This window comes from Vulpes vulpes, chromosome 4 (assembly GCF_048418805.1).
Source record: "Vulpes vulpes isolate BD-2025 chromosome 4, VulVul3, whole genome shotgun sequence".
Classification (NCBI taxonomy): domain Eukaryota; kingdom Metazoa; phylum Chordata; class Mammalia; order Carnivora; family Canidae; genus Vulpes; species Vulpes vulpes.
In genome coordinates this window covers 75,077,382-75,090,371 of record NC_132783.1, presented here as the reverse complement: position 1 = coordinate 75,090,371, position 12,990 = coordinate 75,077,382, and the positions used below count along the sequence as shown (strand labels likewise).

At 36.7% G+C, this 12,990-nt stretch overlaps 2 long non-coding RNA genes across 2 annotated transcripts in view; one reads left to right on the top strand and one right to left on the bottom strand.

Annotated features, from left to right (window-relative positions):
• Positions 1–2,444: 2,444 nt before the first annotated feature.
• LOC140598617 (uncharacterized) overlaps positions 2,445–12,990 on the top strand; it is a 48,662-nt gene continuing 38,116 nt past the window's right edge. Inside the window, exons 1-2 of the long non-coding RNA XR_012001093.1 lie at positions 2,445–2,556; positions 2,738–2,853. This is a non-coding gene — a long non-coding RNA (uncharacterized lncRNA). The remainder of the gene's footprint in view (positions 2,557–2,737; positions 2,854–12,990) is intronic.
• LOC112931082 (uncharacterized) overlaps positions 8,480–12,990 on the bottom strand; it is a 42,531-nt gene continuing 38,020 nt past the window's right edge. Inside the window, exon 3 of the long non-coding RNA XR_012001091.1 lies at positions 8,480–8,971. This is a non-coding gene — a long non-coding RNA (uncharacterized lncRNA). The remainder of the gene's footprint in view (positions 8,972–12,990) is intronic.

Below are 12,990 nucleotides of genomic sequence, written 5' to 3'. Positions count from 1 at the left end.
TGCAGGGAGCCTGACATGGGACTCGATGCAGGGTCTCCAGGATCACGCCCTGGGCTGAAGGTGGTGCTAAACCGCTGAGCCACCTGGGCGTCCCTCAACTTAATTTTAGACAAAATTCTAGTAAGTTGCTGTCTTCATTTCCCAGGCCATCACAAATTAGCAACATTCACTTAATAAGAGAATAAGAGTTGTGGTCACAGAAAAAGTTGTGGGTGCAAGCTCTACCACGTAAGGGAATTCATGATCATCAAAAGTTTTTCCTTAGGTAAAATACTAAACCTATCATGTATACTAATATGATTTATTTTTGGAAGATTTGATTTATTTATTCACAAGAGACAAAGAGAGAGAGTCAGAGTCATAGGCAGAGGGAGAAGCAGGCTCACTGTGGGACCCGATCCTAGGATCCTGGGATCATGACCTGAGCCAAAGGCAGACAATAAACCACTGAGCCACCCAGGTGCCCCAGTAATATAATTTAAATACTTAGATTTGGGCTATGGGAATGGCGTATATAATAAAGTAATAAATTTTGGTCCCTGGTTATCTCTTTCCCTGTGGAACAAATAGTTTCTTGGAATTCTCTGGAACATTTTTCTTCCATATTATCATATTTATACCACCCCTTTCACCCTGGTATTAAATATCACTCTTAAGCCACTAATTGTAGAGTTGGCTCTATTAAATGTCTTAAGAGTAGTTGTGTGGTGTGATGTGTGTGCATGTGTGTGTGTGTGTGACAGAGATGGGGGACAAGGGGAAAGGGAGAGAATTTACACTGTGTGTGGCCAAAGCAAGAACTATTTACTTCTTTAAAAGAAATATCCATAATATTCATGCCAAGACAGCAACCAAAGGAAGAGGAAGCACAGGACTGCCCATAGAAGCAAGCCAGAGAAAGTAGAGCCAAAAATAATCTGGCTGAAAAAAGCAAAAATGACAGAAACAATGAAGTTGGTGAGTGTCCAATGCTGAGAATATGTAACCTTTCATTATTATCACATGTGGATTTCTTCTAAATTTTTTAAGACCCAAATTTGACCCGTATTCACATATGTGAATTGAGGACATGAGTCTAATATATAAGTTCTGACTGTTTCCTTAAGTTTACCTTTCCTAATTTTATCAGTAATTTTGAATTTACATGAGAAGATTTATGCTGCCTATGTTTGTTGGTTGAAATTTACATTTCATACTGTTCTGAGTCAATATTTTTGGTGTTGAGTCTTATAAGTCCCTGGTCTTTTTTGAGCAAATGACTATTACTGAATAGTGTGTGTGCACACTATTGAGTTAACCAGGCCTTTTGTTCCATAGCACCCTAGAGTCTCTGGTCCATGCAAGGCTCTTCTTTCTACTGTCATACCCCTTCCTTCTTCATCACCATGCCCGATATCAGCCCTAACAGTGACACCTGATGTATTTAACATATGTATTTGAATATCCACTTACCTTTGCAAAACACATACTGTCATTTTGTATTAAAAATACATGTTTATAATTTATGTAACTGGTATTATTCTGTAAAAGTGATCATTCCTATATATATTTTTTTACTATATTTTTTAATATCTAGTCACACTGCCATATGTACATCTAGTTAAGTGCTTGTAATAGTTGAGTGATATCCCTTGGTAATCATGCTATCCAAATTACTTATCCATTCGCCACATGTGGTTCCCTAGGTAACCTCCACAACCCTCCCATTATGAATAACGCTGGCATCAACATTTTCATAGATCAGTCTTCTGAAAAAAAAATTTTTTATCATAAACTATTTCAGAGTTCTAACACTTTTATTTCATTACCAAGGAATGCAATTGAAAGAGGTACATTGAAAGAGGCTAAAGAATTTTGCACCCAAAGGAAAGAAATCATCAAGCTGCAGAAAAGTAGTTAGTAGCAAGGACAGGAGCGAGACTAGTTCTCCCAACTCTCATACTGCACGCTCGGCACACTAAACCTATACACCAGGTATATAAGATACAACGTCTTAAAATTAAGTATTTTTCATCACACACGTATTGAAAGTGGGTACTGAAATGGCTTGTTCAGATAAATTCAATATGGTATATCCTTGAAATTGTCAGTTCTGAATATATGACTATATTCCACTAAGTGACAAAAAGGATAAAATCACAAGCCATGAGGAGATGCATGGGCATTGCTGGTCTGCTGCAGGCTGCAGTTATGTAATGTATTTAAAACTAAAATGTTGGGAAATAACCCAAACTCTACCTCCGACCAGCTGTGTGGTTTGTTATTTTTGTTAAGAAAGCTTCCAAAGGGATGTGAGTCTGGTATCTTTGGGGGAAATATTCTGTGCTTCTGAGCTCCACTGCCAGGGAATGGCCTCATTTATCATTCTGCATCTCCTGCAGTAGGCCCTCTACAGAGCACTTGAACAGAGTCATTTTGGAATCATTGGTGGGAGGCTGGAGTGATAGAATACAAATAGCTCTAGCTCCTTGGACAGCTTGCTCTACTTCTATGAGCTTCTGTTTCCTCATCTAAAAACAAGGGAGAGTCTGGACTGTAACAGACAATGAATAAAAGGTATCATTTTTCCTTATCGTTATTTTTTTAGCTAAAGCCCATGTGTTCCACTACACTTTATAACAAATCTGCTTTTTTTCTTTTATTATGACATAAAAATGAGATATACATGCCTGTATTTTCTGTATTACGCTGTGTCTTACCATCAGTGAAATAGTGTGCGGAATGTATATAATTGCAGATTTACCACGAAGCTGATGAAGCCACAAAAGCTGGTTGCTGCTAGGGGTTGTGGACTCTCCTCCATGGGGAAGGGAAGGCAGACTGCGCTTAGAAACATTACTGTATGTGTTTCTGGTAAGTCACCTAAAAATATCTCTGAAGAAAGGTACTAGAGTCTCTAAATCTTCAGCAATTCGTTTGATCGGTTTTCTATTCTAAATAAATATTCCCTTTTATATTTAATTTTATATTTATAATTTTGTGTCCTTTAAAAAAAAGTCCCCTCCTCCAATTAAGTTACTTTGATGCCACAAAACCTGGATTTGCCCTTGAATGTATGAATAACATTGTAATTAAACAATTTGAGAAAAGCACGTAAACATCAATTCCTCTAGAAGAGTTTTCTAGAGCAGAAGAGATCCCCTAAGTTGAATCTTTGGGCAAGTCATTCTTGTTTTGCCTGAACTTACCTTTCATAACTTAAAACATGCACATTTGACTGGCTCCGTAAGATGCCTTCCAATGCAGATAATCCTGATTTGATACCTGTCTCGCCATACTTCCAATATTATTTTCCGGTAAATAATATTTTAAAGAAAGTCCATAGTGAATATTTATTTTAAAAATTTTGTCGTCAGTAGCAAGAATAATTACATCTACCCTCCAACAAGTATTTATTTTGTAAATGTGAATGAATGAATATAAATCTTAAAATAAAGAACACTCATTACAGCATGTCACTATAGAACTTATTTGCTTTATAAGGGCAGGAACATTTCTTCTGGTGGTTCTAGTTCAAAATAACCAAGATAAAACTACATGCTGATTTTCGTTTATATCATTACTCAAAATAATCCATTCTGAAAGAGGAAGAGGTATTTTTACAGTCCCAATGAGACCAACTAAACTTGTAAACCAAGTTGTTTTAGACAAAATGAAATAGATGAGACATTTATGAGAAATCAATGGTGGCTGTTCTCTTCTGAGCTTAGATAGTTGACAAGATCTGAGAAGATATTAAAAGGAAAAAAAATCTAGTTTAATCTTTGAAAATGAGAACAAAAAATTGGAGGTTAAAGTCATCCTTTTCCAGTGATAAATTCCACAGCATATTGCTTTTCATTTGGGCACAGGGGATTGGTTCTTGGAGAACTGGAAAAACAGATCTAATGGAGTCAGGACTTTCTGAGTGAGAAGAAACCTCATGGAGTCAGTCGAATTTACATGTTTTTAATGAAAAAGCTGAGGCCCAGACAGAAGTGTGACCTGCCCAAAATCAAAAATGCAGATAAGGCGAAACTGAGGCCAGACCCTTGTGCCCTCAAGCCTTGTTTCTTCTCACCACCCTGGGTTTGCAGGATCCCTTCTGTGCTTTTATACTTCAGTCCCCAGCTGGGAGCATATGGTACGAAACATGGAGCAATTTTTGCTCTCCTCAGTATTAAATCTTATGATAGAGTAATTAAGATAATGAGTATTGGTGCAAAGCAAGACAGAGACCTGTGGACACAGTGGGGTACCTCAAAATTAGGTTCTCACATGTATGGAATCTCGATGCACAAAAATGGTGGATTTGTAAGATTAGAGAGTAGCAATGACTAGTCAATCAATACTGCTTGAACAAATGATTATCTATATGGAAACAAACAAACAAACCTAGATCTCTACATCGAAGTATACACACACACATATACACACATATTTCAGGTCCATGAAATGTAAACAATAAAACTAAAATGTTTAGAAGAAAAATAAGAGAATGTATTTATGACATTGTGATAGGGAAAGATTTCTTAAATCACAAAATACAAACCATAAAGGAAAATATTCGTTAATTTAACCACATTCTAACAATGCATCCAGATATATAATATGGATATTTATATATTTGCATATATATTTATATGCATATTTATATGGTATATTTATTTGTGAAATTTTATTGAGCTATATCTTTAAGATTTGTGTACTCTATATATCTCTTACACTTTAATTTTTTTAAGTTTACCAAAAACAAGATACCATAATAATAGTGAAGAGGTAGACCACACTCTGGGTAAACATATTTAGAATACCTATAATCAACAAAGGATTATCCAGAATATATAAATAACTTCCTCAAATCCAGGGGAAAAGATGAATATTTAAATAGAAAAATGTGCAAAAGGGGTGAATAGACAAGCCTAAGAATAGGAATCCCAAATGGCCAATGAACTCAAAAAGTTGTTTAACCTCACTGGTCACATGAAAATGGAAACCATAATGAGAAAACATTTTATACACATTTAATTAGCAAACTTCAATAAGTCTGCTAAGACCAAGTATTAGTGACAACGTAGAGCACTAGAAACTTTTATACATTGCTGGTGGGAGTAAAACTTGGTGAAAAATTATCTAAGATGTTTTGGAAATATCTATTAGGTTACACACAAATGCCATAATCCAGCAATTCCTCTCTAAGCACATACCAAAGAAAAACTCTTTTACATATTAACTGGAAGACATGTACAAAAATATTCATACAAGCATTGTTTGTAATAACAAAATAGTAAACAACTTAAAAGTCCAAACAACAAAAGAACAGATTAATAAATTATAGTATAGTCAAGCAATAGAATGCAAGCTGTGAAAAGAAATGAATTAGAGCCAAATGCATCAACATGGGTAAGTTTCATTAAAATAACGTTAAATGGAAAAGAGGAATTTACAGAAGGATATTTACAGGGTGATTCTGGATCTTGGTCTGGCTTTATTTTTATTGATAGTTTACCCAAGTCCTTTGGGGAGACAGCAGGCTAGGCCATGAGTAAGCTCTAAGAAACACTGGACTAGAGACGCCTGGCTGGCTCAGTGGTTGGGCATCTGACTTCAGCTCAGGGCATGATCCTGGTCCCGGGATTGGGTCCTGAATTGGGCTCCCTGCATGGGGCCTGCTTCTCCCTCTACCTATTTCTCTGCCTCTCTCTGTGTGTCTCTATGAATAAATAAATAAAAGAAAATCTTTTTTAGAAAAGGGAACACTGGACTCACATAATTGGGACATTGGCAGGGCATCATATGGGCCAGGTACTGGACATCAGGCAGAAATATGGTCTGTATTGGCTGCTTCTGATCTCACCTTGGTTAACCTTTAGCTGTCAGGAACAGGTCCAAATAGAACATATATACAGGGGGAACCAGTGTCCTCACCTGACATGAAGGAAGAGAAGAAATGAAACTTTATCTGCACATGACCCAAGAAAGCCAATTACAGATAAGCAGGCTCACCTAGCCATTTTTAGGTCAAAAAGATAATGTCATATATGCCTCTGAGTCACACTGCTCCAATCTGAACTTTAAGCATGATGTACAGTTGTCACCTGGGGAACTCCCTTAACTATCATCCTGGGGAGTCCCTTGATCTCTTCCCTGAGTTGTACATCTTGTTTTTTGTATCCTATGTCTTCCTCTTTCTTCATTTATTCATTTATCTTGGTGGAACATAACACCCCACAACTTTCTAATAAATTATTTTTGGGAGAGAAATGTTTTGAGTGTGAAAATGTCTTGCCTTAAAAAAAAAGAAAAGAAAAGAAAAGAAAATGTCTTGCCTTGACACTTCATTAATAGTTTGGCTGGATATAAAATTCTAGTTTAGAAATCATTTCCTTCAGAATTTTGAAGGAATTTTTCAATGGTCTTTTAGCTTCCAATGTTGTTGTTCCTTAGTATGAATCTTGTTCAATCCTGTGCTGAGAATTCACTGGGCTCTTTCATTTTGGAAAATCCATGCCTTTTGATTCTGAAAAGCATTCTAGAACTACTTTGACGATTCTCTCCTCTCCATTTCCTCTCCTACTGCTACTTTTTTTAATTCAGATTTTGGAAGCTCTAGCCCTTGTTCTTTTCTTGTCTCATGTTCTCTGCTGGGTTGGCAATGGGAGGACCTTAGGATCTGAATGCTTCTTACCAGTCAGTCTTTAGCTAATCCTCTGCTTCCCCTCTCTCAACCCTCCCCTCCCACTCCTGCCACCCCTGCCGCCCCTCCCCCAACACTGGTGCCATTAATGTTGAGATTTTTCAAGATTGTGTGGTATAAACTTAATTGGTTCTCATCTTTTCCCAATATCAGTTTAGGATTTGGCTTTCTCAGGTTTACTGTCAATTCCCACTCATGCATCTATTTTTAAGCTTCCCAAATGCTGTTGCTATGGATTCCCCTTGGCTGTGAAACAAAATACAAACTAAGCCTGGTCATAAAAAGAAGAGACCAACTAGGAAGTGTCTATTATGTGTGATTTGCAGGTAGGCTCTCACTGTTAAGTTTATGGAGACAGTCATACTCTCCTTGTCATTGTAAGTTTATGCCCTCAAATAAAAATGAGTCTATGTGTAGCTTAAGTGGGAGTTCATGAGGGATTGAAGTGATATGTGTGTACTGAAGCTATCATCTTTACCCAGCAGTTTATATAATGATGTGACTACCATTTAATTCCTTATATTTTCATACATGTTAAGTATCACATTATTAATTAGTGAAAACTTTGAGATACTACACTAAAGTCATGAAGTTTAAAGGTACCTCTCTGTACATAGATATCTTGAAAATTCCATCTATGTTTGGACAGGACAGAATCACAGAGCTTACGACTGATGGCCCAACCCTCTCCCCCTTACTTTCAAGAAGAACAAACAATGCAAGGAGTTACTGTGATTTGTTCATGAACATTAGCAGCAGAACTAATATTCAGTAAAATTTTCTGATAGCAGGTCAAAGTTATTTTGCTAAGTATCCAGAGACCTCAGTCTGGTGTTTTTTCACAGTAAACTAAACTGTTTTCCCAAACATTTAGTTATTATGTTTAGTGTTTTTCCTCCTGATAACATTCAAATGATTCAAACTTCTTAGAGGATCACACCATAATCAAGAAGAACTAAACTTACATATATTGCTTGAAATAGTCAACCAATAGGATATTTTTATGTGAAAAATCTATTCTTAAATAAAGGATAAAATGGGACAATCTTAATCAGTTTCTCATGGGGTAATCTGGACTAGCTCAGGCCTTCTTCACATTATCACTTAACTAATGACATATAGTTTGCCAAGACCTGGGTGTTTCACTTGGTTTGGGACATTAGATGTTAAGTCACACATTTTCATTGTTCCTACAGATGTCTTTAATTTTATATTCAGACTACATTTGCATTCTCATGGGTGATGTGTTGCAACACCCCCTCTGCTTTTCCACATCGCCTTGGGAACATAGCCATCTTGGGGATTCAGGAAGCACACACCCCAAAAAGGATTTACTTGTGAAAGTTCATTCCATTTAAGCAAAGTTGGTTCCCTGGCTTTTCTCCTTTGCAAACTAATGTGCACAATGGCTTATAAGGTAATTATGCACTCATCTTAAGATTTCAAGAATTGAGGACTCAGTCAGATTTTTCAAAGCAAAGAAAATAATCAGATAGTTTTCATACCCCAGAGTTTTAAAATTCTGCCAAATAACTCCATAAAAATGTCTAACACACAAACACACACACACACACATACATACACACACTGAGCTACTGGGAAAGTATTCTGAATAAATGAATCTTCCAGAATGTTTTCATTTATTATTTTTTTCCACAGAAAAATTTAAAAATACACTTACTCACTTTTACTCCAAGAATCTGAACAGAATTTGTAAATGCCTGAACAAAAAGCAGATAAGACAAGCAGGAGAAGATTGCATTCCTCAGACACAATTTTAAACTTAACAGCCATAACACTATCTTCAAATACACCCCATTCTTTATTGATTATATTAATGGATCTTAAGTATTAGGTAGTTTGAGGTTGAATAGAATGCCAGAACCTGAAATCAGAATGCAAGATGATTCACAGATCCTTGATTTGTGATTTTAAGTGTGGGCATGAAGTATTATTTGGTGGGGCTTTATTATCACCTGTGCCTAATGTGGTCCAGAATCACTTGCTGTGGTGGAGCAGGGTACATGGCTGAAGAGCAGCCACCTGCCATTTAATTCATCTGTTGCTCAAAACCATCAAACAGAATGCTGATGCTGCGAAACTCAGCCTCATGCTTTCTGTGAGTTCAATATTAGTTTCAACCCACTGTCCGTAGTCTCCATCCTTTTCCTGGGAATGAGCAATATTCCTTTCATGAGAGCCTTAAGTACATTACAAAGGAAAAACAAAACCCAGGGAGAAAACAGATTTGTATCTCCACAGACTGTGTTCTCCCCTCTCCGGATCTTCATGTTCCTGTAAAGAGTGAAACCAGAAATAATAACTAATAGTTACGAAGCATTTCCCGTCTCCTAGACTCTTTATATAAACTGTCTTATTCAATCTCTGCATACATTAAAACGTGGAGACCATTGTTCTTCCCATCTTATACATAAGAGAATTGATGCTTCAAGAAATTAAGTAACTGTCCCAAGGTGACTTAGCTAGCAGATGGTGAGCTAGGTTCAAATCCTGACAGCCTGAATCTAGAGAAATAATACTTAACCCATGCTTGACTGAAAAAGAATCACCTCATAGCAGTTTCTAGAACAGCTTCCCCAATATCAGCACCCTACTTTTCACTAAAATAAAAATGTTCCCTATCTCACTGCTTGGGCACCATGTTGAGACTAATTTGGATCCTCTGTAAAAGAATCATCTTGTAAAAAATAATTTTAGTGCTAAATCATAATAAAGATATGAGTATTTTTCTTTTTAAATCAACTTGATTGAAGTATACTTTTTATAAAATGTATACCATTTTCTGTGTATAGGCTGATGATTTTTGACAAGTGTATATAACCATATACCCTCACTCCAGTCAAGATATACAATTTCCATCATCTCAAGAAACTACCTTGTGCTCTTTTGCAGTCAATTCCCCCAAGCCCCTCACAGCCAATCTCAAGGAACCATTGATATACTTGTAACCATTATATATTAATTTTGACTGCACTTGTTTCTTCAGAGAAATGGAATCATATAGTATGTACTCTTTTGTGTCTAACTTGGTTAGTTTTTGAGATCCGTCCATTTCTGGCTTGCATCAATAGTTAATTTCTATCGCTGAATTGTATTCTTTTGAACGAAGATATACCAAAATATTTCATACATTTACCTGTTGATCAACATTTGGGTTTACAGCTTGGACTGTCATGAGTAAAGCTAGTAGGAAAATTCACATGTAAGCCTTGGAGTGGAATTTTTGGGGTCATTATGGGTGAATGCTCCAATTGTTCCACATCCTTACAAATACTTGGCATTATCAGTCTTTTAATTTTTTTTAATTTTTTATTATTTTTTTAAAGTAGGCTCATGCCAAGTGTGGAGCGCAATGCAGAGCTTGAACCCATGACTGAGAGATCAATGACTGAGAGATCAAGACCTGAGCTGAGGTCAAGAGATGAACCCTTAACTGACTGAGTGCCTCTGCCCCCAGTGTCCCTTAGTATTTTTTTTTTTAAGATTTTTATTTATTTATTTACTTATTCATAGAGACACAGAGACAGAGGCAGAGAGAGGCAGAGACACAGGCAGAGAGAGAAGCAGGCTCCATGCAGGGAGCCCGACCCGGGACTCGATCCCGCATCTCCAGGATCACACCCCAGGCTGCAGGTGGCACTAAACTGCTGCACCACCGGGGCTGCCCTCCCTTAGTCTTTTTAATTTTAGCCATCTTATCATTTGAGTAGTGAGATATTGTTATTTAAATTTACATTTTTCTGATGAATAATAATAATAATGTTGAGCATCTTTTTTCATGTTGAGTAGTCAAACATACATTTTTCTTTTTTTTTTCCCTTTCAATGTATACTGCAAAAGTAGGAAAGATTGATAATTTTTTCTTTACAAATGAAAGAAAACCAAAGGAATGTTCCTCTTGCACTTTGCATCTCTCTCTGGCAAAGGTTGCCCATGATCTTTCCAGTTATAATCTGCTTTCTGAGACACTGGGATTTGCCTCTGAGTTTGAGCAGCAGCCGTGGCTTCCTGTGTCTGAAGCCCTGGTGCTCCAGCACAAAGTGGACACCCCCAAATATTTGAATTAAAATGAATTGATATATTCTTTAGATGGAGCAGAAGTTGCATTGGGGGTTTGACAGAAGGGGCCTCTATTTTACCAAGGTTTATTTTAAAATATCCATTCTGGTCAAAGCATTGTTTTTCATGTATTATATTATCTCATATTTCATAATTAACTATTTAATGTCCTTGCATACCATGATGACACAGACTAATAGATTATATCTACTTCAAAATAAAAAATCAGTTACAATTTATCAGCTTCTGTTAGGTTAAAAAAAATTCTGATTTAACTCTTCATGGTAGCTTTTATCAGACACATGTCCCATTTCACAAATTGTTTGACCTTCTGTGAATAATGCAGGATGGACCAACAGGGAATGATTTATAGCTTACTCCACATCTAGCTTTCCTTTGGCCTTCTAGCCTCCCAGATGCCCAGTGAGTTCACTAGGCTTCTGACCTCTCAAATGTAGATCCTCTTCCTATCCAGACTCCTCAACCTCAAAGCCCATGCAGAAGATGAAATTTAAGGTGACAAATTAACACAAAAATCTTAACTATTATCTATCGATAATCTTTACCAGAATAGCATTTATTTTCAATGGTAGCAATAGATCTCTTATCCCAAAGGAGTGAAGATAGAAATGCACAGGCCCTGTGATAGGACAGGATGATGAGTAGGAAAGTTTGGGACCACCTTGTTTCATGCTTCCAATGTAATGCGAATGCTCTATGACAGGCCATGTTCAAACTTTCCACATAATCCCTTGTTTTGAAAAGATAGGAATCAACCCACTGGGAAGCTACAACCAAGCTTTGGCTTACTCCATGTGAATATTTCAAGAATCTATAAAGAAGTGTGAAGGACAAAACCCCAGAGGTATCTGGCACATCTACCAAGGTTGGCAAATCGTCATGCCATACCCCAACACTGCATAGAATTTCATGCCATTTGCAATTTTGTAAACTGACTTAAAGATAAAGCCAGAGTCCATTTGAAACTGTTAAAACTTATATAGCGCTTCTGCCAAAATAAAACCTAATCCATAACTAATGTTTTTTTTAAAATGCCTATTATTATGTCGTAAAAGCATATTCTTACACTAACAACGACAAAGTCTACAGTAAAGAATGCTAGGATGAGAATCAAGAAACCTGGAGACTCTCTGCCACTCACTAACTTTGAAACTCTGGACAAACCACTTATTCTCTATGTCTGAAATTGGGATTGTAATAAATATTTCTTCCTCCTGAGAATAATAGGAAGATAAATGTCTGCAACAGTGCCTTGAGTTGCAACATAAATCTGAGGCATTATTATTTTTAGTACAGAAAGCTCAGAAATAAATACCATATTGTCCTAACATTTTTGTTATTTTAATTGGTCCAAATTATATGTTTTTTGTGGGGTTTTTATTTGGCTCTTTGTGCAAGAGATAGACAAAAAAGAACAAAGTCATGTGAAAACAGAGAAATAAGAAGAGGAAACAAATAAGACAACTTTGATTAACATATTATGCTAAAATTACTGTGAGAAATGAAAGGCGATTCTAAATTAGATAGTTACAAGACATGAAATCCCCTTCCTGAGTTATTTCAAACCAAAGCCCTGTGAGAGAAAATGAAGCTAAACAAAGAACACATGTCATTGTAAAAATGAAGTAACGTTAAGCTCAAATAGCTATCTGGTCTCCATGATTAGAAATAAGGAAGGCATACTGGTGAAGAAGTGGATCCATAGGCAGGAAAGTATACAGATCTCCTTAAGGGTCAGCATGGTCTCTCTTGATTCTCTTTCAGAGCAAAAGGCTAAGCACCACAAGTTTCTGGTCCTTGATCTAAATCTGAAATCTCGTGGGGCTGGGCCTGCAGGTATTTAGCCTGGGGCTAACCACTGAACCTCAACAGCCAGTTTCGTCTTCTATCACCGAGGGTAACAGCCTCGAAAAGCAAACAACATCAATTTTCAGATTTATATCTAGCTGGTGAAAACCCATGTAGCACACTATGGGATTATCAACAGCAGCTGTTGTTTATTTTCATGCTTAAAAATATAAAAAGCTTCCATACTCTTGGTCTGAAAAAGGTAAACACTAAAAAGATACAAAAGTTAATGACTTATATGGATTAAAAAAAAAATGACCCTGTCCTTAACTTGCCAGGATAAGAGAGTCTCTCTCTTGAAACTTGAGCCCATGCACTTAGGACAAACAAAAGGAAGTTCTACTTTGAACCATGGAATTCATAGG